The sequence below is a fragment of the Chiloscyllium plagiosum genome, unplaced genomic scaffold (genome assembly GCF_037043375.1).
Source record: "Chiloscyllium plagiosum isolate Xiang-an unplaced genomic scaffold, Cpla_swu_hap1 HiC_scaffold_6, whole genome shotgun sequence".
NCBI classification, from domain to species: Eukaryota; Metazoa; Chordata; class Chondrichthyes; order Orectolobiformes; family Hemiscylliidae; genus Chiloscyllium; species Chiloscyllium plagiosum.
The window spans coordinates 35,203,382-35,229,624 of record NW_028270144.1 but is presented as its reverse complement, the minus strand read 5'-3'; positions in this window follow the sequence as shown (position 1 = coordinate 35,229,624).

The following is a 26,243-nucleotide window of genomic DNA, read 5'->3' as shown; positions in this document are numbered from 1 at the left end:
CTCCAGGTATCAGTCAATTGAAGGTTTAATCTCTCCACAGCCCTCTAAGTGTGAAAATTCCAATGGTTCACTACTCACTTCGTGAAGAAGATCTTCCTTATCTTGGTCAAAAATGGTCGATCCATTATTCTGAGAATTCTTTTTTGCCCTCATACTGGACACACATTTGTCCTGTTCTGCATTTAAAGAATTCTGGGTGGTTGCAATAATATTACCCTTCATTTTTCAAAATTAGAAAATACAGTTTTCTCAGTCTCTTCTCAAAAGCCAATCTAGCCATTTCAGGATTGGCCTGATACATTCCATTGCAATCCCTCTATGGCCAGTATGGCGTTCCTCAGATAAAGAGACCAAAACTGTGCACAATACTCCAGGTAGAATCTCACCAAGGCACTATGTAATTACAACAAGACTTCTTTACTCCGTACAGAAAGCATATTGTGGGGAAGACAAACGCACTATTTGTGGGAACATACTCTATACTCATTAGTGATACCTTTGCCAAGGTGTCACTGGGACATCATTTGGCTGTCAGCTCTGAGGACTGGGGAGTTCCTGTTCCTGAGAGGCAGAAATCTCACCTCCAATTTATTAATGGGGTCAGTTGACAATATGGAAGTTGTTCGTTTTTACTGGGTAAGCAGTCACCTCACCATTACTTGATACTGTAGCTGCACTTACCTTCTAAAATTTAGCACAACTTTACAGGTTCCACTCCCACCTTGGCTCTTGAGCACAGGATTGAAGGCTGGCACTCTAGAGCAGAGCTGAGGGAACATTGTACCATCGGAGAGACTGACATACCCTTTCCATGCTTGCATTGGTAGATGTAAAGCGTTCCTTGACCCATTTCAAAGAAAAACAGAGTTGTTATCTTCAGTGACCTATTGACTTCTAATTATCCTTCAATCTGCTCACGATCACATTGCCATTCATGGGAGTTCAAATCGTCTGCACCAATCCATTCATTACAACAGTAATGACACTTCAAAAAGTACTTACGGGTAAAAGCATTTTAAGATGTTTGGTAGTTGTGAAAAGTGCTATGTACAGTAAATGCAAATTCAAGTCCATAAAAGAAGAAAGGTTACCTGATACAATTATATAAAACTACTAAAAGGAGCCATTTAATTAGAAAAGAAGGTTTCGGGCTCTGGCCTCAGCCACAAATATGAGATCAGGAACAATGAGGGCGCTGGTTATTTCTGACAATCAGGTGATTGGCGAATGGGCCAAAGGTGAAAAACTCCTTTGCACAATAAATGAGTAGGAACCAGAATGCCCTATCTGATAGGGTAGTGGAAACAAATTTAGTTGGTAGCTTCCACGACAAAATTTGAAAAATATGTGTGTGACTACTGAATTGCTCTTTGAAAGAGTCATTGCAGACTCAATAGGCTGAATCTTATGTTTCCTTTTGGCTACTGTATATTCTTGGTAATAATCGAATTTTTTTGATTACTTTTTAAAGTTAAATTTATGGTGTCAACTATTACAGGAATGCTACTTTTGAAGGGCTGCAATTCATGCCCGTCGAAATTCATACTGTATTATTAGCAAAAGCCCAATCGATCTCTAAACAAAGAAAGAGAAAAAAAACAACAAATTATGGTAATTCTGAAAACTGGGAGCAGAACACAACAGCAAGCAGACTGGAAGATTGGGAGCAGCGCGGAACAACCTGTGGACTGGAAATCTGGAGCGGGACATGACTGCTAACACACTGACTCATAAATGTTGAGCTGCTATCTGCGAAGAACTAGGGTTGACGTTTACACAAGATATATGGAAAATTCCAGGTTATTTGACCAAAAACAGGTGGTCAATATTTCTATGAGATCGACTATTACTTGAGTATACACGGTAAGTACAAATTGAGTTTATCGTTTGGAGGGTTTCTTGCTATGAGACCTAATGAGATTTCTCGCAGTATATTTCCAAACTTGCCACATTAACTACCTGCCTTATACCTATGGCACCCACCAGTCTGATTCTGCCCTTTTCATAATGCATGCACCATTCCCAGAATAACCCACCACTCATCATTTGCATGAGCACCATCTTTGAAAGGCCACCGCATATCCAGACAGTTATTAGCCTGCATTGACAGTGTAATGGAATAGTAAGCACAAAGCCATGCTGCTCATTGGGCGGCACGGTGGCACAGTGGTAAGCACTGCTGCCTCACAGCGCCAGAGATCCGGGTTTCTTTCACTGTTTGTCTTGATGTGCTTACTAGCAAACAGACCATGGAGCACAAAACCCTGCATTACGGAGCTGCTCAGGACGAACCTCGTCAAAAACCAATGCATCTTCCTCCACACATCTTTTGCAAAGGCACATTCCAGATAGAGATGTGTGATTGTCTCAAATCACTTTGAGGGCTCCTGGGTCTGAATGAACTACGGGGTGGCATGGTGGCACAGTGGTTAGCACTGCTGCCTCTCAGCGCCAGAGACCCGATTTCAATTCCCACCTCAACTGTCTGTGTGGAGTTTGCACACTCTCCCCATGTCTGTGTGGGTTTCCTCTGGGTGCTCCAGTTTCCTCCCACAGTCCAAAAATGTGCAGGTTAGGTGAATTGGCCAAGCTAAATTGCCCGTAGTGTTAGGTGAAAGGGTAAATGTAGGGAAATGGGTCTGGGTGGGTTGCTCTTCGGAGGGTCAGTGTGGACTTGTTGGGCCGAAGGGCCTGTTTCCACACTGTTAGTAATCTAATCTAATCATACCCAAAATAGTGTAACCCTTCCTTGTCCTACAATCCCATTCTTTCACCTTAGTCACTGTTTAACCAGCACCACATGCAGTTTACCTTTGCTTAGCTATATCCCATATAAACTCTCTCTCCAAGTTGCTGCTACTCTGTCCATAGTGCCCATTGGAAACCTCCAGATTGTCATTGTTTAGTCAGCAATCATCACATTGAGGTAAACAATTGGACAATTGTAAGCATGAACTTTTATTTACAGCCATCAAAGGGAACACAAGCAAACCCAATTACTATTTTACATTCCAAGGTTTGCAACCAGCTCTCAACAGGGTGTGAGTCTGATCCTGTCTGGCTTGTAGCGCCTAATGCAGCTGAGTTCTGTCATGCACAAATAGAGTTTTCACCTGCCCATTTGCCTCGCCCTCCACCTCAGAAGACTGTTACTGCTCCTCCAGTTCTTCCAAATCTATTTTATCACCTTGTTTCCTGCTTGAATTGTTCAGAGCACAGTATGCCAGGACGTTGCAGCACACTCTGTCCAGAATATGCTAGAAGCCCACCCAAGCCCTAGCAATGGAACTCCATCGTCAGTAGCTCTACCATCTGCTCCATCACAGCCCTGGTCAAGGCATGGGCACCAATAGTGAACATTCCACAACAACTGAGTAATCGACCATGTGCATTTTGCATCAACAGAACAGCAAGTGACTTGGGGAATCCAGATCACACTGGTCATTGACAGCACCAACTTCTAACTGGTCACCATGTACTGGCACCCCCCAGCCACCACTGAAGCCTCCATTTACATCATTCTATACCAAAAACCCATTTCTACCCATTCACCCCTGACCCCCACCCCATGTAGGGACCCATCACATTGAATTTCACCGCTAATTCCTGTGCCCTGAGCATAAGATCCTAATGATACCCACCCTGCTCCACTCCCCCTTGTAGTGGCCATGATGGTGGTCACTGCCAATTACAACCCCTCCCCCATGATCTACTATGTCCTCCGATACTGACCTGTATACCTGCTCCATACACAGAGTTTCCCTGATCACTGTCATTGTCATCACCTCTACACACCATAACCATGACTGTCCCACTTCTTTTGACAGTGATTTGCCCGCTGCACCTCCATGCCCTCCTTCACACACCTCTCCCCCAAATGATCAATGGCCAGATCTTTAAACCCCTGGCCCGTGAACAGACTGATGTTATTAGGACTCTCTGACAGACTTGACTCCTCTGAGGAAGAGTTCACTATGATCTCCCTAATATATTATCAGTGCATGGAACTCCAAGGTCAGTGTGAAGCTACATCTTCCCCATGTGGACATTGTGTGCAGGAGAGGCAGTGAGCCATGCCAAATAGAGTGAGTGTTGATTTTCCCTATGCATTTTTCAAGTTGGTTGAATGCATTTTTTCAGTGTTTTTGCTGCACAGGCTGCTGGTGTGTGCTATAAGTGTTAGATTGACCTTGTGGTATGCTTCAAGATGTCTTTTTCCAGTTCCTATCCCCTCCTTCGGACAGACCCCTATTGATATGCATTACAAGCAGCCTGTCTTTGTGTTTGCACAAAACAGCACGCTAATACTGATCATCTTTGGCTCGACCTAAAGTGCCAATTTGCTCGCAGTCATGGTACGGCAATGCAAGGTAAAGCATTGAAGCTGCAGATAGGTGCTAAGTGAACATGTGCTGAGAAAGCCAGAGAGTAGCCCTGCGATACAGTCTGGATTAGAGTGGTGCTGGAAAAGCACAGCAGGTCAGGCAGTATCTAAGGAGCAGGAAAATCGATGTTTCGGGCAAAAGCACTTCATCAGGAATTTGCCCGAATGTTGATTTTCCTGGTCCTTGGATGCTGCCTGACCTGCTGTGCTTTTCCAGTACCACTCTAATCTCCAGCATCTGCAGTCCCACTTCTGCCTGTGATACAGTCTGGTCTAATTCATGAGATGGGTGCCTGTCCCTGTACACAAAGTCTCCTTACACCAACCTATCAATGCCAGCTGTCAGTGCTTCCTGCAATGCAGGTTTGTGTTTCCTAAGAATTCTGCACGGGGATCGGTGAGGTGCCATGATGATCGTGAGGGGTTGGCAAATGTGGAATGCCGATGTCTATAGATGGGAAGTACATGCAGTTGGTGATCATGTATCATTCCATGAGATGGTGTTTAGTGCTGAACAACATGGAGGCTTTTCACAGCCAGCAGTGAACAGAGGTCAGCAGCTACCTGCTCTGCTTACCACGTTGAGAATTCTCAACGTCTAGCTTGTTTGCTGCATTTTATAAGATAGGAATCAGAAAATTAATGAGGTGAGTTGTGGCATAGATAAAACACAAAACAAAGTAAAACTGCCCTTAATTAGCAACTCGTTGCTGTTAAAAAGAGACACATCTTGCAGCTTGGTAAATATATACAACTTGTAGCAAGATGCTCCTCATGTAGAGGTCAGCTTTACTGGAATTCTTGTCCAATTCTGGCACAAATCTTGTCAAAGCTCATACCCCTGTGACATTCCTCTTGATGGGTCTAATGGCCTCCTTTTGTGCTGTACTAGTTTACAATTTTGTGCAATTGTGAAATTATTTGATGTTCATTCCCACAAAAATACTTGACTCTCATACATTTACATTGGAGGATTGTAAATGTTTTTAATTAACCTGCTCAGATGTGATACAATAAGTGCACTGAAATGTAAATATCTTGATCAATATGACTACAATGTATATGAAACTGAATAATTTTGTAAGTACATTGTCTAATGCCACTTGGCTTATATACACATATGAGCTGCATTTATAGTCTCTCACGAGCAGAACATATCCAAGTCTTCTCATGTTAGCTCCTGAAGTTCAGATTACTGATGCAGTAATTAGCTTGTAGCTTCCAACTACATTTTGCCACAGGGGATGGTTCCACTGACAGCATCACGATTACTTAAATAAATTGGCTCCTTTAGAGAATTCTCTGTTTAGTCTTTGGAACATTAAAAAAATCATGCCCTTAGGCCCTGCTGCCTGCATCTCCAGGTCCAACAACACTTGTCCAAGACTAATTGGCAGAATGGTTATATTGTATGGTCTGCTGCTTACTGATTGCAGCTCTTACATTCATTGCAACCCGTGACCCAAAGTATCTCTCTATTCATTAGGGTGCAAAAGTCTCACTTTTCCAAATTCAGTCAATTGTTATAGAGGATAACGTCTTTAAAGTACTTATTAAAGAAGAAGAGCTAATGCTACGTATGTTACCATGAAACTCAATCAACCTTCTTCATCTGCTTTTGAAAGCCAGTTCCCCATACCTCACCAGCTCTCTCCATATGTATGGAATAGTATCATGCCGCATCAGTATCACAAATATCCTACGTTCTTGCAGTGATGTGGTATATGCTTTGAGGGAGCAATGCTTATTGGAACAAGAGCAAACTGCAGTCTGTCAGGAGACATTGCAACAATAAGCTAAGCTATTTTAGGCTGGGGTTTTGGCCAAGGTCAGTCCTATAAGTCAAGGCACACAAACCCAGGTTTTGCCAGCCAGTTCTCAAGTCTGCATTGTCTTGCAAAATCAGTTGAGGAAATGGGCCACAGTCAATGGGGACTGTCCTGTAATGTCTGTTAAAAGGATCATCATTTAGGTCACAGTGTGTTTGACATCTAAGGAAATGAATACATTCATTGGGCTCAATAGGTAGGATGGGCGGTAGTAGGATAGAGAAAGGGACAATTGGATTTCAAAAAGGGCATCACAGCACTTTGGTCTTGACTTGGAAAGGGAGCAGAGCCAGTGAAGGTGTCAGCATCTCAATAGTTGTGGGCTCTGGGTACTAAGTGGAGACAGTGATAATCAAGGTGCTCAGCCAGTGAAGGTTGTTGTGGTTGACAGACTCTCAATCCATTTATGTTTACTGTGATTTCCAGGAGTCCATGTTCATGTGTACACTGTCTGCCGTCTATACAGACCCTCTATCATTTTCTGAGGGAGCTATTCCTCAACTTTGTTCATGTTTCAATTCCACACTCCCAAACTTTGGCTATCTATTACAGAGAGGAGTTATCAGGTTAGTGGAAGCCCGAATGAGTCTGCCCCTAGGCATGGCTGAAGTGGCTATAAACAGGTCTAAGGCAGCATGCAATGAACAGGGGAGGGGCTTTTTATCCTGACTGCCTGCCCTCCTTTCGGTGTCCCTGATATTCCTGAGGATTGAGCATGAGGTGTCCTACAAGAGTGACCACGTGGTATCCCACAGGGGTGAGCACGTGGTATCCCACAGCAGTGAGCACGTGGTGTCCACAGGAGTGAACACGTGGTGTCCCACAGCAGTGAGCACGTGGTGTCCACAGGAGTGAGGACGTGGTGTCCACAGGAGTGAGCACGTGGTATCCATGGGGGTGAGCACGTGGTATCCCACAGCAGTGAGCACGTGGTGTTCACAGGAGTGAACACGTGGTGTCGCACAGCAGTGAGCAAGTGGTGTCCACAGGAGTGAGGACGTGGTGTCCACAGGAGTGAACACGTGGTGTCCCACAGCAGTGAGCACGTGGTGTCCACAGGAGTGAACACACGGTGTCCCACAGGAGTGAGCACATGATGTCCCACAGGAGTGAGCACGTGGTGTCTCACAGGAGTGAGCATGTGGTGTCCCACAGGAGTGAGCACGTGGCATCCATGGGAGTGAGCATGTGGTATCCACAGGAGTGAGCATGTGGTATCCATGGGAGTGAGCACGTGGTATCCATAAGGAGTGAGCACGTGATGTCCCACAGGAGTGAGCACATGGTGTCCCACAGGAATGAGCACGTGGTTTCCATGGGAGTGAGCACCGTGGTGTCCTACAGGAGTGAGCACATGGTGTCCCACAGGAGTGAGCACGTGGTATCCATGGGAGTGAGCACCGTGGTGTCCTACAGGAGTGAGCACATGGTGTCCCACAGGAGTGAGCACGTGGTATCCATGGGAGTGAGCACCGTGGTGTCCTACAGGAGTGAGCATGTGGTGTCCCACAGGACTGAACATGTGGTGTCCATGGGAGTGAGCACATGGTGTCCCACAAAAAGTGAGCACATGATATCCACATGCGAGTGAACATGTGGTGTCCCACGGGAGTAAGCACGTTGTGTCCACAGGAGTGCTTGGCTGAAGTAAATTACATCCAACCATAGACACTTGATCAGTTAAATTTTTAAAATCAAATTTGAAATTTAATTTTGCTTACAAGGCTGTGACCCTTTTATTTGATTTGGTTTGTTTATTTTGGTTTAACTTTCTCCAACTGACTTTAATAAGAATCTCTCCTACCATCCAATTTTGGTTGCAATTCATGTAGGACTGTGTGAGAATACATTGTCATCTCTTAAGCATCTTATGATCTCTCACATCAGCAAGGATCAAGAGCTCAGCGCTCAGTCACTAAATCCTCATCTTCCATGTTGGCCAATGCACACAGTCTCTAAAACCATAAACCATTACATTATATTTGTTATATTCTCACACACAAGATGACAGATGTTAACAAAAGTCCCATGTGAGAGGGTAAGTTGGTGATATGTGTAGTTGTTGAGATGGTAAGAAGGTAAAGTTCATTCAACTGCATCATGTCAAGGCCACATTGGCGCATTGTTGGGCCATCTTACAGGAGGCCAGGATAACTAATATGCTTGAGATGAGATATTGTCAAAGTACAAGGTAATTCAATGGGAACAGATGCAACAAGCTCTATTGTAATGCAGAAACACATGGTGCTTGCGGCTGTGGTCAGGTGGAAGATTAATCTTTGTAAAAACATATCCTCGAACTAGCTGAGGAAGGATGTCAGTGTTCTCATCCATTAGGGTCTATCATTGATATCTCAGGCCTCATGGAACTAGGGAAAGGAGATAGATAGAGATTAATTAAGAGTTAATTGGACGAGAACTGGATATATAAATATAAGGTTCAAGTAATTAGTGCTGTTGCAGTTAATACTATGTAAGATTGTATATATTGGGTGTGGGCGTTTGCACCCCCTTTTTGATTTTCTCAAAAACCTCCTCCTCTGCTTTTGGTTGCACTTCAGTCCCACGCTCCTGATCTTTGGGCACCCGGTACGGAGGAGGGAGGGCAGGTCTGAAGACCTCCTCGTGGGTCTGCTCCTGGGCCTGGCCAAACTGGCCATCAACAGGTCCAGGCAGCGGGCCGTGGAGGGGGTCGTTAGGGCTGACTGCCTGCCCCTCTTCCACGGTTACGTTAGGGCCCGGGTGTCCTTGGAGAAGGAGCTCGCGGTGTCCACCAACCCCCTGGAGTTGTTCAGGGAGAGGTGGGCGCTGCAGGGAGTGGAGTGCATTATTTCTCCCTCCAACTCTATTTTGATTTAGTCCCTACCCTCCCCTTCACTGTTTTGATCACACAGCACTGCTCTTTGATATGAAGGGCAGTGTTTGTCACTGGCCACTCAGGTGTTTTCCTATCTTCCTGGTGGTGGAAATTGAATAAAGATTCGTGCACTTTGTGTCTTTCACTGTGTCTCACACCTGCACACACACACCATGGGTGCTGGGGAAAAAATAAGCACTACTGCACTTAGGTGGTAGTGTGGGGGTAAAAAAAACAGAAGGGTTAGGGCAAAAAAAAACAGAAGGGTTAGGGCAAAAAAAAAATACTATGTAAGCTAGAAATGGAACTCTGACTAGAAAATTACATGGCACAATACCCCAATCAGTGTTTAACCTTTAATATTTAATGTCAGGGAAGAACATGTCTTCCACATTATTTCTATCCAAGTAATCAAATAATTCTGTCTTGAATAGCTCAATTGAGCTATTTCCACCATGCTGCAGGCAGTGCATTCCATAACCTAACTAATTAATCTATATCTATCTCCTGTTGCATAGTTCCTAGAGGCCTGAGATGTTGATGATCGACCCTAATGGATGAGAACACTGACGTCCTTTCCCAGCTAGCTGTGTAGAAATAAATTCTTATCTCACATTTGCATGATGAGCCTTATTTTTAAAAGAGGTGACTCTCTTTTTTGTTCTTCAGGTTCAGTTGATGATGTCACTGCAACATAAATGTAACTATAAGTGATGAATAAGTCTGAGCTGTTGACTGTTAAGGAACTGATCCAAGAATCTCCTCCACCTTCGCACCTTGCCCCTGACCTACAGTTTCTCACAAAACTGACATTCACAGCCTTCATCTCTAATCTCCGACAATGTCAAACTGGAGAGTTCACAATCTGCCACACCACTAACCTGACAATTGCGGCATGGAACAATCCTTTCCCTCTGAGTCCCCATCCCACAGGTCCCAGCTGACACTTGCTGCTACTCCTGGCCTGATCAGACTGCCAATTTGTCTTGTTATAGGTGGGAAATGCAGGCCCCACAGATTGTAATGATTTGAACTCCAAACACAACCACATCTGCACTACTTCTGCCATCCTGAAATGTGGTGCTCAGTGCTATGACTGCTTTCAGTTAGTAATAAGTGGAAGAATGATCAGTTCATTTTTCATGAGGCACAAAAGAGAAAAGGGAACCTATTGAGTGAAACGCATTGAGATTATATTCATTGTTCCTTTGTTTCAGGTGTTAAAGTCAATCAACAACCACAAGACAATTTACAACCACAAGACCGTAAGGCTCAATTGTTGAATCTATCGAATACAATTAACGGTGATACTCCCAGGCTAGAACATCCAAAAAGAAAGACTGATCACTTGGATAAGTCTAGGTGATATGTTTGGAAGTCAGATAGATTGTGACAGTTACAAAGGTTTTTAGAAAGGATATATAATGAAAATGCATACTTATTCTGGTGTGAATATAAATATAGATCTTTGGCTCCTTCAGGCTGAAGTTACATTAAAACCAAAGACCCCCAAAACAAAAAAGAGGTGCAATCATCTAGACTTTGACATGTTGAAGGATGTAAATGACAGTGTGTTAGGATCAGTCACTGGGTGAGGTGTCTAAATTTGTAGTGATTCCAGATGGGATACCTCAAGCCATTAAGTACATAGGTGTGGTGGGATGAACACACTTCCTCAAGTGGTCACAACAAGGTTAATTTTAAAATGATTCCCTCCCTTATGAATATCTTGCTGCCAAATAAATGTTTTGAAAAGAATCCGTTTAATCAGGCATTCTTGAATTAACAGAAAAAGTGAATTTTTAAAATTACTAAATGTGAGAAAAATTAATAATGCAACAAACATATGCATTGATTAGAAACAAAAGGTAAGTCCAAAACATTAGAAGTTAAAAAGAAATATATAGGTCAGTCTTGAAATGTTTGTGATGAGTAGTTAGTTGAACATATGATTGTTTCAGTGGAAGTTACTGTTATGTTTGATGTTTATTGTTAAATGTTAGTTTGAAAATTCCTGGTTTTGTAGTTATTTGAAAGTCTTTTGCCCTGATTTCTGTCAATAGTGGCTGACAGGTAACACTTACAGTCAGAGAGTGGTTTTTGCTTCACCTGCGGTACAATGGCTATTCTCAGTGCTGTGACATTCCCATAATGATGGCTGTTCAGGACCACACAGACCAGAATTGAAGCTTTCATTTAATCCCTGTCCGTGTGTATTTTAGAACAGGCGATGGGAGGGGAAGCATGGTGGTGGCAGCAGGAAATACAAATACATATCTCACCCAGATTCCTGACATCTTTTAACCATTATGTTCACATTCTGAGATAATCACAGAAATTATATATTCAGTTTATAATTCATTTTCACCGTTTGATGTTTGTTTGATACCTCAGGTGTGAGATTCCAGAGTATCCCTCTCCCTCTCTCTCTCTCTCTCTAGCCTGACACTAAATCTAAACCTACAGCCAACCTTTGGCTGTACGTCCTTTTCCAAGCTAAAACAATTGTAATTAATGTTTGATTTGATTTGCTTTGGCTTGATTTATTATTATCACATGTACAGAGATAATCAAAAATAATGTTTTGTTTGCTAACCAGACAAATCATGCCTTACATAAGTATATCAGGGTAATGGAACAAAATGCAGAATATAATGTCACAACTACAGAGAAGGTGCAAGGAAAGATCAATTCTATGTCCATTCATAAATCTGATAACAGCAGGGAAAAGGCTATTCTTGAATCTGTTGGTATGATTTTTCAAATGTTTATATCTTCTGCCCAATGGAAGAGGGTGGAAGAGAATATAAGCAGGGAGAGGTCTTTGATTATGTTGGCTGGTTTCCTACAGCAGTGGGAATGTAGACAAGTCAGTGGAAGGAAGAGTCAATAGATGTAAAGCTAGAAGAGCACAGCAGGACAGCCAGCATCCAAGGAGCATGAAAGTCAATGTTTTGGGCTGAAAGCTGAAGTTTTTTAGCTGGAAACACTGACATTCCTGCTCCTTGGATGCAGTCTGACCTGCTGTGCTCTTCCAGTTTCACAGCTATTTACTCTGACTTCCAGCATCTGCAGTCCTTACTATCTTCTAGTCATTTAAAGGATGACTGGTTTTTTTTCTGATGGACTGGGCTATATTCACAACTCTCTAATTTTGTTGCGGTCTTGGGCAGAGCAATTGCCATTCCAAACTGTGATACATCCAGATAGGAAGGTTTCTATGGTGCATCTGTAAAAAATTAGTAAGAGGCATTGTGGACACCCTGAATTTCCTTGGTCTTTTGAGGAGGTAGAGGTGTTGGTGTGCTTCCTTGACTGTAGTATCAATGTGAATGGACCAGGACAGATTATTGGTGATAAATGCACCTAGGAAATTGTAGGTCTTGACCATCTCCACCTCAACATCATTGATACAGATTGAGGCATGTTCTCCTCTCTGCTTTCTGAAATCAATGACCAGCTCCTTCATTTTTCTGACACTGAGGGAGAGATTTTCTGTCTTCACACCATGCTACTAAGTTGCCTATCTCTTTCCTGTACTCTGCTGAATTGTTCTTTGAGAACTGACCCATTGTATTTGTGTCATCAGCAAATTTGTGATTGGAGTTAGATTAGAATTTGGCAACAGAGTTGTGGGTGCATCGAGTGTATAGTAAGAGGCTGTGTGTGCAGCCATGTGGGGCACGAGTGTTGATGATTGTTGTGGAGGAGATACTGTCGCCTGTCCTTACTGATTGCAGTTTGTAGCTCAGGAATTTGAGAATCCAGTTGCAGAGGGGAGAGCAGAGTCCTAGGTTTCAGAGTTTGGAGATTAATTTGTCTGGAGTTATGGTATTGAAGGCAGATGTCCTTATTACCCAGATGTTCCAGGGATGACTGTAAGTCCAGGGCGATGGTGTCTGCCGTGCACCTATTGTGTCGGTAGATTGTTTACAGTGGATCAAGGAAATCCAGTTTGATGTTCCATCCGAGGTTGTAATTGGTGGCCCACTATTAAAGTGATAAAAGGTACAAAATTCTCAGGAATGAGAAAACATAAAAAAAAGAGAAGTCTCATAACAGTGAAAGGGATCTACATTGAAAATATGATTCTTTGTGTTATGCTCCAAAGGAAATGTTAGCAAAATGGAATGAAAAAGAGACAAAGTGGATGACTGGTGGGATGTTAGCATTGATGATTGAAAAGGAAAATAAATAAACCTTAATACAGCCAAGTTGAAAATAAAATAATAAATGTATAAGATAGGCAAGCTAAAGTGAAATGATATAATAGCTTACAGGATAAAGCATTGGAGCTGGAAAGAAATCTCAAACTGTGAGTCACAGAAGGTGAAACCTTTGACTGATCAAAAGAAAAGGAAATGACAAACATGAGCAAAAAGATGGATAGTAAAAATAAATGGATTATATGGCACTCCAAATTAAGAAAATCCTTAAGATGTGGAGGCAAATGATGATAAAATGTTGATATCAGAGGTAAAGAATGATTTAAAAGTGAGTAGAAGAAAAATTCCAAGCATAAACAAAGTAAAAATAAAACATCTAAAACCCTTTGAAGGAACAGAATTGGAAATGATAACTGAGGCTTATGGTGAAATATGGATAAAGTGATACATTTCAAGTGATTTGAAACATTCATTATTGGATAACTTACCTAAGAGATCTAAAGCAATTGACTGCAATCATCTCAGAACTATAAACTTAATGAGGCATCTCATTAAAGTGATCTTGAAAAGCATAATAGAAAAATAAAAATATGGTTGAAGCAGGAGTAAGTAAAACACATTAGACCTAGAAACAAGGGAGGGAATAATTAACCAAAGAGCAAGCTTTGACAAAAGCTATGAGTATACATGAATATATTTTGCATCAGTATTTACTGTGGCGAAAAACATAGAGGGAGGGAACTCACGGGAAATAAATATTGATGTTTGAAAACAGTCCACATTACAGAACACAATGTGCTGGAGGACTTAAAACATTTAAAGATTAATAAATCTCCACTACCTGATCAACAATATCCCAGGACAAGTTAGGGAAGAAATTATAGGGCCATTGTAGAGATATAAATATCATCCACAGCCACTTGTGAAATGCCAGAGAACTTGAGGGTGGCTACAGATATGCCTTTATTTAAGAAAGGCTGTAAGGAGAAGACTGGCAACTGTAGACTGGCGAGTCTAACATCACTGGTGGGTAAGTTGTTGGATAGGTTTTGAAAGATAGGATTGATATGCATTTGAAGAAGCAAGGACTGATTAAGGATAGTCAGTATGGTTTTGTGCATGGGAAGTCATATCCTAAAACTTAGTCATAGAGTCATAGAGATGTACAGCATGGAAACAGACACTTCGGTCCAACCTATCCATGCCGACCAGATATCCCAACCCAAACTAGTCCCACCTGCCAGCACCCGGCCTATATCCCTCCAAACCCTTCTTATTCATATACCCATCCAAATGCCTCTTAAATGTTGCAATTGTACCAGCCTCCACCACATCCTCTGGCAGCTCTCTCCATACACATACCACCCTCTGCATGAAAGAGTTGCCCCTTAGGTCTCTTCTATATCTTTCCCCTCTCACCCTAAACCTATGCCCTCTAGTTCTGGACTCCCCAACCCCGGGGAAAAGACTTTGTCTATTTATCTTATCCATGCCCCTCATAATTTTGTAAAGCTCTATAAGGTCACCCCTCAGCTTCCGACACTCCAGGGAAAACAGCCCCAGCCTGTTCAGCCTCTCCCTGTAACTCAGATCCTCCAACCCTGGCAACATTCTTGTAAATCTTTTCTGAACCCTTTCAAGTTTCACAATATCTTTCCAATAGGAAGGAGACCAGAATTGCACACAACATTCCAACAGTGGCCTAACCAATGTCCTGTATAGCCGCAACATGACCTCCCAGCTCCTGTACTCAATACTCTGACCAATAAAGGAAAGCATACCAAATGCCTTCTTCACTATCCTATCTACCTGTGACTCCACTTTCAAGAAGCTATGAACCTGCACTCCAAGGTCTCTTTGTTCAGCAACACTCCCTAGGACCTTACCATTAAGTGTAAAAGTCCTGCTAAGATTTGCTTTCCCAAAATGCAGCACCTCGCATTTATCTTAATTAAACTCCATCTGCCACTTCTCAGCCCATTGGCCCATCTGGTCCAGATCCTGTTGTAATCTGAGGTAAGCCTCTTTGTTGTCCACTACACCTCCAATTTTGGTGTCATCTGCAAACTTACTAACTGTACGTCTTACGCTCGCATCTTGATTGAATTGTTTGCGGAAGTAACCAAAAAGATAGATGATGGCAAAGCATTAGATGCTATCTACAGGGACTTTAGTAATGCCTTTGACAAGCTTCTGCATAGTTGACTAATTAGTGAAGTTGGATCATATGGGATTCAGGGAGAGCTCACCAATTAGACAGATAATTGGCTTCTCGGTAGAAAACGGGGTTGTGGTGGAGGGTTTTTTTTAGACTGGAGGCCTATGACCAGCAGTGTTCTGCAGGGATTGACGTTGAGTCCACTGATGTTTGTTATTTATGTAAACGATTTGGATGAGAATTTAGGAGGCATGGTTTGTAAGTTTGCAGATGACACCCAAAATGGTGGTATGTGAAGAAGGTTATCTAAGATTACAAATGGAGTTTGATTAATTGATCCAGTTTGGCTGTGGAATAGCAGATGGAGTTTAATGTGAAAAAATACAAGATGTTGCATTTTGGTAAAACAAACAAGGGCAGGATTCGGTGTAGGTTTGTAAGGAGATAAACCTTTGGGACGTTGGTATCAAGTAAAGTGATTTGAATTGTTTTCAATGGAGTGAAGCACATTGTGTCCTTGTGAGAGATAATTCTGGTTTCTTAGTGTTACTTTGAGAAAGGGAGTGGTCACCATTTAGAAAGTTTTGATGATGAACCATGAAATTGTGATAAGATAGACTTAAGGAGATCATGGACCTGGTTGAGCATTTTCAAACTATTTGAGTGATTAATTTCATTGTAAAGAATGAGGGTATGTTAAATGTAACAGTTTTGAAAGGATGGAGAAACTTGCTTTCCTACACCATATTATTAGAACATGAAGTCTGAAAGGATAAGAAAGGATTCAGTAGTGACATTTATGAAAGGAATTTGATGTTTATTAATGTGTGAGAGTGAACTAGTTTATAATATCAGCATACTCACTGATATGACTCAAATCAGTAAGTTAGATTGTGAGTGTGTCCTTTGTTATACTAGTACCTCAGCATTAATTATTTTTTGATTTACCGGACACCCAGTAGACATAATGGAAATTCCATGCTTCTCCATTCAAAAAGAAGTAAATCCTTAAGGAAAGTTATGGTTTAAACTTTATAATCGCTTTACAGTGTTTCAGAATTTATTTTTAAAATTAAGCACTACTTCCACCATCTGGTTAAAACTAAAAGATTTCAATGAAACATCCACTAAGCACTTGGAAAGGAAATTGACAAAAGTCATAAAATGTACAGTGCTTTGATTTTTCGAAGGTTATTGAATGATGTTTCTGGAGGAATTCTGCAGGTCTGGCATTGAGGGAGGTTGGGGGATTAGGTTAACTTTGCTTTCTCTCAATGAGGAGGTACCAGTGTTGGATTGGGATGGACAAAGTTGAAAAATCACAAAACCAAGTTATAGTCCAACAGGTTTATTTAGGAGTACCAGCTTTCAGAGCACTGCTCCTTTGTTAGGTTGCCAGTGGGACAGGATCATAAGACAGAATTTATAGCACAAGACCATAATGTCATGCAACTGATACGATTATAGTGAACTGAGACTGCTGTTAAGTCTTTCATCTTTTAGAATAGTTTGCAGGTTTCATTTCATTAATATGTAAATCCCAGAACCTTTTTCAAGGTAACCTCAGATGGGCCAACGGACTGAGGAGTGCAGATGAGTTTAATTTAGATAAATGCGAGGTGCTGCATTTTGGAAAAGCAAATCAGAGCAGGACTCATACTCTTAACAGTAAGGTCCTGGGGAGTGTTGCTGGACAAAGAGACTTTGGAATGCAGGTTCATAATTCCTTGGAAGTAGAGACGCAGGTAGATAGGATAGTAAAGAAAGTGTTTCATCTGCTTTCCTTTATTGGTGAGAGCACTGGGTACAGGATTGGGAGGTCATGTTGCGGCTGTACAGGATTTTGGTTAGGCCACTTTTGGAATATTGCATGCAATTCTAGTCTCCTTCCAATTTGAAAGCATGTTGTGAAATTTGAAAGGGTTCAGAAAAGGTTTACAATGATGTTGTCAGGGTTGGAGGGTTTGAGTTATAGGGAGATGATGAAAGGTCTGGGGCTGTTTCCCCTGGAGCGTTGGAGGCTGAGGGGTGACCTTACAGAGGTTTATAAAATCATGAAGGGCATGGATAGGATAAATAGACAAAGTCTTTTCCCTGGGGTGGGGGAGTGCAGAACTATAGGGCATAGGTTTAGGGTGAGAGGGGAAAGATTTAGAAGGGATGCATAGGTTTAGGGTGAGAGGGGAAAGATTTAGAAGGAATGTAAGAGGCAACTTTTTCATGGACCTGGTTGAGCATTTTCAAACTATTTGGGGCATGCATAGAATGAGCTGCCAGAGAAAGTGGGAGAGGCTGATATATTTACAAAATTTAAAAAGCATCTGGATGGCTACATGAATAGGAAAGGTTTAGAAGGATATGGGCTAAATGCTGCTAAACGGACTGGATTAGGTTAGGATAACTGGTTGGCATGGACGAGGTGGACCGAAGGGTCTGTTTCCGTGTTGTACATCTCTCTACGACGGGTGGCAAGTTCTGGAGAAATAGTCTTCTGTAGTATGCCAGAAAGTTGTCTAGATCCATAACCTTTGCAATATTCAGTGCGTCCCATCCTTTTTTTTCTGATATCATGTGGAGTGAATTGAATTGGTTGAACACTGGCACTTCTGATGCTGGGGACCCCGACAGGAGGCTGAGATGGATCATCCTTTCGGGTACTTCTGACTGAAGATTTTATGAATGCTTCAGCTTTATTCTTTGCACTGACATACTAGGTTCCACTATCATCGAGGATGGGGACATTTGTGGAGTCTTTTCCTGCAGTGATTAACAGCAGATTATTGAACGATTCAATTGTATTCCAGAGCTGTTTGAACCATGGTCTCTGAATGTGGATTTGCATCAGAAAACATAGATTCTACAAATCAGAACCCTGTTATGAACTTAGCTTTGAAAGATTTGTTGGAAAATCAGGTGTGCAGATTGGCATGTACCACATGATTGTTTGCACATCAAATTGAATGAATGAACTGCCCGACACAGCCCAGCCTATTCCATGTCTGAAATGCTGCTATGGAATCACAGAGGAACGTCTATACCAGGAATGCAAATTTGTATAATCATTCATTTTAGCTTCTGTATCCATTAAGTGTAACCAGCACTCAGAGCTTTGAATATATTACGAAAAGTAATAAATGATGTGGCTTGTTTTCAAAGCTATGACTTAATCTCAGGATAAAGATAAACTAGTTTTGAGTAATTTTATTTGAATTCTCGTGATGAAAATATGACTTCATTATCTCAGCAAGTCCATTCACCTTGCTGATTTTGTTTTAGTGGTCCTGCTGTAGAGTTTTTGCTGGTATCATTTATAGGCCAGTAATCCTGTATATTTGGCATTAATTTAGGAATCATACCTGAAATCATCTGGCTGAGGTAAAATGATCAAGGTTGAAAAGTCTGCATTGTAAACACTATGTCATTTTATTTTTGTATTCCTTTAAATTGTACACTCAGAGGGGAAAAGAAGCTTTTCAAAACAAGGCAGCATAAGGATTAATAAAGGTCTAAAAGTGAGTAAAATGATACTCCTTGTGTACACTGTGCAGCTATGGGTCATAATGGTGGCAAATGAACTGAAGAGAAGGATTTCGTTCAAATGGAGTTTTGTTTGGCAATAAGTAGCAGATTGGTTTGTTGACTATTGTCCTGTTACCGATGACAGAGGTCTTTTGCCCGCCAAAAATTATGAATTCATTCTCATGTAGCTGAACTGTTTAAGGCTGTGAAGAAGATGCACAGAAGTTTTCAGACCACCACTAATTTAGGAGCACTCTCACTCTTTCTGTTATTTGCAGTTAACTACTTTAAGCTTGAAGAAATACAGTTTATCTTTCCTTCAACAGTTGCTGCGTCTTTTGACTGATAAGTCAGAGACCTTTTATAGGTGAACCACTCCCCTCTCTCCTTTTATTTTGGTCTCTTTAGCCTTGATTCAACTTCATATCCATGAAAAACACATTATTTTTGAAAGGGAATATCTGGGATTAACATGAGGTTGTTGAATATATTTTGTCATCTGAATCAGTTTGGAGATTAACATTTCAAATGGAGTGGAGAGTAACCTAGATATTGTCTCAACACAGCAATTCTTTTGTAAATCCTGTTAGCAGCTTCTTACAGGGGAATCAATGATCAAGTCAATCACATATTCAGACAAAAACACACCATCAGAGGTAGCTGTCCCTTGATTCAAGAAAGACAGCTATCCAGGTTTGTGAATTTCTGCCATTCCGGTTTTCATGTGATTGAAAAGTCTGATTCTGTGTTCACAGATCATTGTATACAAGAGGCAGGATGATCCATGAGATAGTGGGACCCAGAGAGCTGGATTTAAATCCTTTCATTTCCTCTCTGCCATCGCTGTGCAGTAAGATGTTGAGACTATCATTAAGGTGTTGGGATTCAACATAATTTGACGGACAAGTTGTTAGTATTCGGACCAATTAGTATCAAACTCCTACCAGTCATTAAACGCAATGCTGTGCACAGCCTCTGAGTCTGTTAGAAGCATTTTGTTTGCCTGTGTTGGCCAGTTGAGAACTGAGAGAAGGGGATTGGTGTGAAAGAGCCATCTGGACATTGTTGCCAATCCATCAGGAGTTTTGTCTGACTTCAAGAAAGATTGTAGTATTCATTTGACAGTCCTCCCACTGAATTCAGAGGATGCAGCAGAGGTATTGCTAATTGAGTTTCTGTCCTGCTCTTACATGTAACTGATACAAAATCCAGATTCACAGCAGTACAGGAGTGTATTGATGACACAAAGACTGTACATCATTTGTTGCCTTTTGTTGACTTGTGGATGTCATTGATGTCGATACTTACAGAAGTAATTGGTAGGAAGTTGAGCTGGAGCAGTTAATCCAGTGTTGAATCTCATCAACAATGAAGGCATTCAGAGAGATGTGGCTGGCAAGGCTCAGTATGGCTCAATATTTTCCAGAGTCTCTCCAACAGGAGAAGTGGGATATTTAGCTGACTGGGTATGTGTGTCTTGTTTTGGCATCATTCAAAAGCAGGTCAAGCATCTTTTATATAGAATTCAAAGATATCAAGAGTGACTTGCAATTCTATTGCAATGTGTGCAATAGCACTGTAGATGTTCATCTACAATAGATCACGTATGTTTATGGAGGTCAACTTAGTTTTGGCATGAAGGTGATTGAGGTTAGAGTTATCCATCTAGATGGTGTTTAGTACTTACACCAGAAGGCAGCTGACCTTTGATGAGTTACAAAACGATTGGCTATGTATTGTAAATTTGACTCGCGACCATAAGCTTATGTTGACCCCAGATGCTAATTTTGAAGCCATATCAAGCCATAGAGTCATAGTAATTAACAGCATGGAAACAGACCATTCGGTCCTATTCGTCCATGCTGACCAGATATCCTAACCTAATCTAGTCCTATTTGCCAGCACTTGGCCCATATCCCTCTCAGCAAAAATAAGGACTGCAGATGCTGGAGGTTAGAGTCAAGAGTGTGGTGTTGGAAAAGCACAGCAGGTCAGGCAGCATCCAAAGAGCAGGAGAGTCAACGTTTCAGGCAAAAAGCCCTTCAAAAGCCCCTCATTCCTGATGAAGGGTTTTTGCCCGAAACGTTGATTCTCCTGTTCCTTGGATGCTGTCTGACCTGCTGTGATTTTCCAGCACCACACTTTTGACCCATATCTCTCTAATCCCTTCCTATTCATATACCCATCCGGATGCCTTTTAAATGTTGTAACTTTCCCGGCCTCCTCCACTTCCTCTAGCAACTCATTCCATACATGCACCACTCTCTGCATGAAAAAGTTGCCCCTTAGATCCCTTTTAAATTTTCCCCTCTCGCCCTAAACCTATGCCCTCTATTCTGGTCTTATGCTTCAGATCCCCCAGTCAATTCATTTAAAAGTCCCATTGATTCTCGGAAGGCAACTTTAATGAGTTTCTATTTGCAACCCAAATTTGCTGTGCAGCAACTTGAACTTTCAATGTCAATTCGCTTTAAGTTAAACATGTTATTGCTGAAGAGCTGGCTGCATGTACATTGTCTTTCAGTTGGAAGTGTTTGGTACACTTCCAGAACAGATTTTAGAGGTGAGTTTATGATTCTCTTTCACTCACAGGGTGAATTATTCAGAGAATTCAGAGGGAATGTCTTTAACCATACAGTGGTTACAATGTGGAATTTGCTGTCATGTGGAATAATTGAGATCAGTACCTTAGATAAATTGAAAAGAAATTCAACAAGTACATGAGGGCAAATACTCTGAGATTATACTGATAAGGTCAGATAAAGTAATGTCGCAAGAGATCCACGTGGAGTATCAATACAGTATAAGTCAGTCTGTTCTGTGCTTTGAAATCTCTATCATTTTATGTAAACATACACAGTGTAGTTTTTAATTTTCTAACCATTATATCCTGGCTGAAGTATTACTGTGGTTTTTGACTTTCACTTTTCTCTTTTCACTCTTGTATTTACTTTTTCACTTGCGTCTCTCAACACGCACACAAAAGAAATAAAGTATCAAAATGAGATTAATCGTTCAGCTTCACATGACATCACATCAGTGTGCAGTGTTCTGAAACAACAAAGACAGTTACCAATTACACTAAAAGGCTCTTTGCTTTTTGAAGTTCAGGGGCACATTTCTCTTAGCTCTCTGCAGGTTAGAATATTAAAATGATCAATTTAGAAATAGTTGCAATTGCATTTACACCCTGCATGCAATTTTTGCTGCTGTTGTGAGCATCATATTTATTTCCTAAAGTGATATTTTCCAGAATGCCGTAATTTAGCTTTGATTTGGAGATACCCGGTGTTGGACTGGGGTGTACAAAGTTACAAATCACACAACACCAGGTTATAGTCCAACAGGTTTAATTGGAAGCACACTAGCGTCACTCCGAAAGCTAGTGTTCTTCCAATTAAACCTGTTGGACTATAACCTGGTGTTGTGTGATTTGTAATTTAGCTTGTAACACAATGTTAAAGGGTTGGCACCAGGGACATTTATTTAATTGGAAATCATAGAGTGGAAGGTCACCCGCATTTGGAGGCCTGACTCCACTCTGACGGTATTCTATCAATGTCCAAATCATAGATACATCCTCGGGACAACTCTCCTCACCAGCCACCATGTGCCCACTGAGGGCTCACTGGCAGCAATAGCCATGGCCACAAGGATAACATCCAACCCTGGACCTCCTACACCAATCACCCCTCCTGCTACTCCCCACACACCAAGGCCTGTCTGACTGACCCTGGTTATCCTGCCTCACTAATCTCACACTATGTGGTCTCCCAGCATAGCCCAATTCTCGGGATCCTCATCGTGAAAGACCTAGAGAATCTCAATGGGAGGGAGGGATTTTCTGAGTTGGATATAGTCCTGTCTGGGCCTCTGGATGGCACAGGTCTCCTGCCAGTGGCTGAGGGTATCACAGTGGCAATTACATACAGCCCACTCCCAATGTGTTTCTCTCTCCACAAGTGATGTCTGACCTTTGAGTAGTTCCAGAACTTCTTGGTTAATTTCAGATTTCTAACAACTCTGGTATTTTGCTTTGCTTTAATATTAACATAGTTTTTTAGTTTGAGTCAAATCTGTTGACTTCTTAAAAATGTCTAACTAGGAAGAATACTTTCTTTCAGAGGCTTTCCCAGTGGGACAAACTCAACTCGAGACCCCTTCAGGCTAATTAGAAATTGCTGTTGTTGGCTCTGTCTCTTATTATCTCAGAAATGCAACGATGCACATTTTCTCTAAAGTTAATGAGTTTGATCTTCTTTGAACAGTTAATTAAGGTGGCTGTCAGAAAAGAAAATTCTAATCCTTTTTGCTTTCCTAAAGGCAATGATTATTATCACTTGCAAACCCATGGAGTTTGCGGCCCTGCAAAAGTGACCACAACTTCCCACTCTCCAAACTGAGATGCTGTCATTCTCATTCCTTTGGTGAAAATCTAATGCGGGTGACTAGAATTTCATGACACAAAAGCATTTCATTCATTGAAGTATTTATAATTTGCATGGGCCCTCCTCATGTCATACTTCATTTCACTTTCTCAAACTTATACTTCCGTAAGAGCATAAGCCTTTCATCAGGAATTTCTGATCAAGGGCTTATGCCCGAAATGTCGATTCTTCTGCTTCTTGGATGCTGCCTGACCTGTTGTGCTTTTCCAGCACTACACTCTCGACTCTGATCTCCAGCATCTGCAGTCCTCACTTTCTCCTTATCCTTCCGTCCCTTCTCGCTCACGTGTCTTACCCTTAAAAACACCCATGTTGGAATCTAGGCATTAACAGGCAAAATACAGTTGAAAGGATGTAGCATGGAAATTCTCATTTCCATAAATCTGACCCTGGAGTAACCATGTTCTGATTTTCATCTGGATGTGTGCAGAATGGAGTCATGTCAGCTGCCTTCAGGAAGAATACAGGGAAGGGAAGCTGTGAAATAGACCCATCTCAGTGATTGGGAACATGTTGCAGCTTTTTAATGAAATATAAAATGAGAGAAGCAGCACTTTAACCCTCACCCCTCACAACCTCTCATCCCATACACATCCCATCCATTAAAACCAGTGCCAGTTCAAGTCTTCCCAAACACACTTCAAGAATTTATGTGGCCCCAATGCCGATATTTTACACTGCCACCCATTTCTCATGGCTCATTAATAATCCCTATGGCAACCTATCCCTCTCCTTCCATTCCTTTTGACCTTTATTGCTCTCATACCAATGTAATCTTAGTTCAAATCAACCCATGTCTCCCCTGCACCACCCTTTGATCTTACATGTTCCCTGACAAATCACCCAGAATCCACTGTGGACAGATCTTGTAAACCAGGGTGAGATTAAATAAATTCTTAATTGTTTCATGAAGAATTCACTTTTTTAAAAACTCTCATTGATTAAACATTTATTTGCTATATTTAACTTCCTTTGAATACTTGTTAGAAACCTGCATTTATATTCATAGTCCTACTCGAAAGAATGTACAAACACTGAGAACTATCAATCCAAATGTGAACTAACAAGCACCCCCACTGTGATGATGACAAATTAAGATCAATCATGTAACATTAATCCTATCATGATAACCCTTAAACGTTTGTCGAAAGATAAATGAAGTAACAGGCATTGAACATTTTAATACTTTTTTCAGAGTTTCTTTTGCCAAATAATTAAAGTGCAGGAGATTTAAATGCCTTGACATCTTGAGACCTCCTTTTACAGTTCCAATGAGTTTATCCATATTAGAAAAAATAGTCTATTATTAACAAATCTAGAGGAAATTTGATCTCTACCAAGGAGGACCTTACTTCTCTCAAAGGATATCTAATCTATCCCAAAGATGCCTTTGAACCATATCCAAAAGATACCATTCCTCTCCAAAAGGGAACCATAAAAGAACTCTAAAGAACTCTTCTAAGAGTTGACTGGTTTCTTCAAGGTCTAAAGTATAAAAGTGTGGTTGAACATTCTCTGAAGAAAACCTAAAACAAATCATCAAGCCAGCTGCACTTTAACACGTGCAGTTTCTTCATGACCTTTGGGTTATCCAATGTATAACAAAATCTTATTCCCCAAAGTCCCTAGTGAAAATGGTCCATGCTGGTTTTGTTGGTGAAACTTTTGGATTCAGGGCTCAAGCACCATTTTGATTAAGCTTAGGACCCGACCATGTGCATGAAAATTCAAACCAAAATATTTTGTTCTTCAAATACCTTCCGAATAAGATCATAAGACATAGAAGCAGAAGCAGATAATTTGGCCTATTGAATCTGCTTCACCATTCAATGAAACCATGGCTGATCTGATAATCCTTAACCCTGCTTTCTTATCTTTTACCCATACACCTTGATATCCTTACTAATTACAAATCTATCTCAACCTTGAATATACTTTATGACCCAGCCTCCACAGCCCTCTGCAGTAAAGAATTCCATAGATTCCATACTACCCTCTGAGAGAAAGATATCTTTTCATCTCTGTTCTAACTGAAAAGCCCCTTACTCTGAGATTGTGCCCTCTGACCTATCTACATTTTCCCTGTGAAGGCCTCTAGGAATCTTATATGTTTCTGTAAAGTCACTGCTCATTCTTCTAAATCGCAGTCAGTATAAAACCGATCTACTCAATTTCTCCACATAAACCAATCCTTCTCTACCTGGGATCGATCTAGTAAATGTTCACTGGACTGACTCCAGTTTCAGTATATCTTTGGGGGAACACAGTAACACGAGAAAGCCATTCAGCCCCTTGAGCCTATTCCACCATTCAAGACGACATGGCTGATTTGTGGCCTAATCTGCCATTGGCCCATATCGCTTAATACCTTTGTTTAACAAAATAATTATCTCTCAGATTTAAAATTAACAACTGACATAGCATTAACTATTTGTGGAAGATAGTTCCAAACCTCTACCTGTCCTTTGTGGGTAGAACTGATTCCTAATCTCTCCTAACGGCCTGACCTTAATTCTCAGACTATGCCCCCAATTCTAGAAACCCTAACCAGTGGAAATAATTTATCTTTATTCTCCCCATCTTTCCCTGTTAATATCTTGAAGACGTTGATCAGATCACCTCTTAATCTTCTAAATTCTAGAGAACTCAGTATGTAGATGGGCTGACTGGAGGGGAGGCCAAATTAGATTTGGTGCTTGGCAATGAACCATGTGTCAGCTCCCTTGATGGGAATGTATTTCAAGTGATCACAACCCCCTGACCTTTACTACACTTTTGGAGAGGGTTAGGAGCAGATAGTATGAGAAAGGGAAGGGGGAATTACAATGCTATTAGGCAGGAACTGTGGTACATAAATTGGGAACAGATGTTTTCAGGGAAAT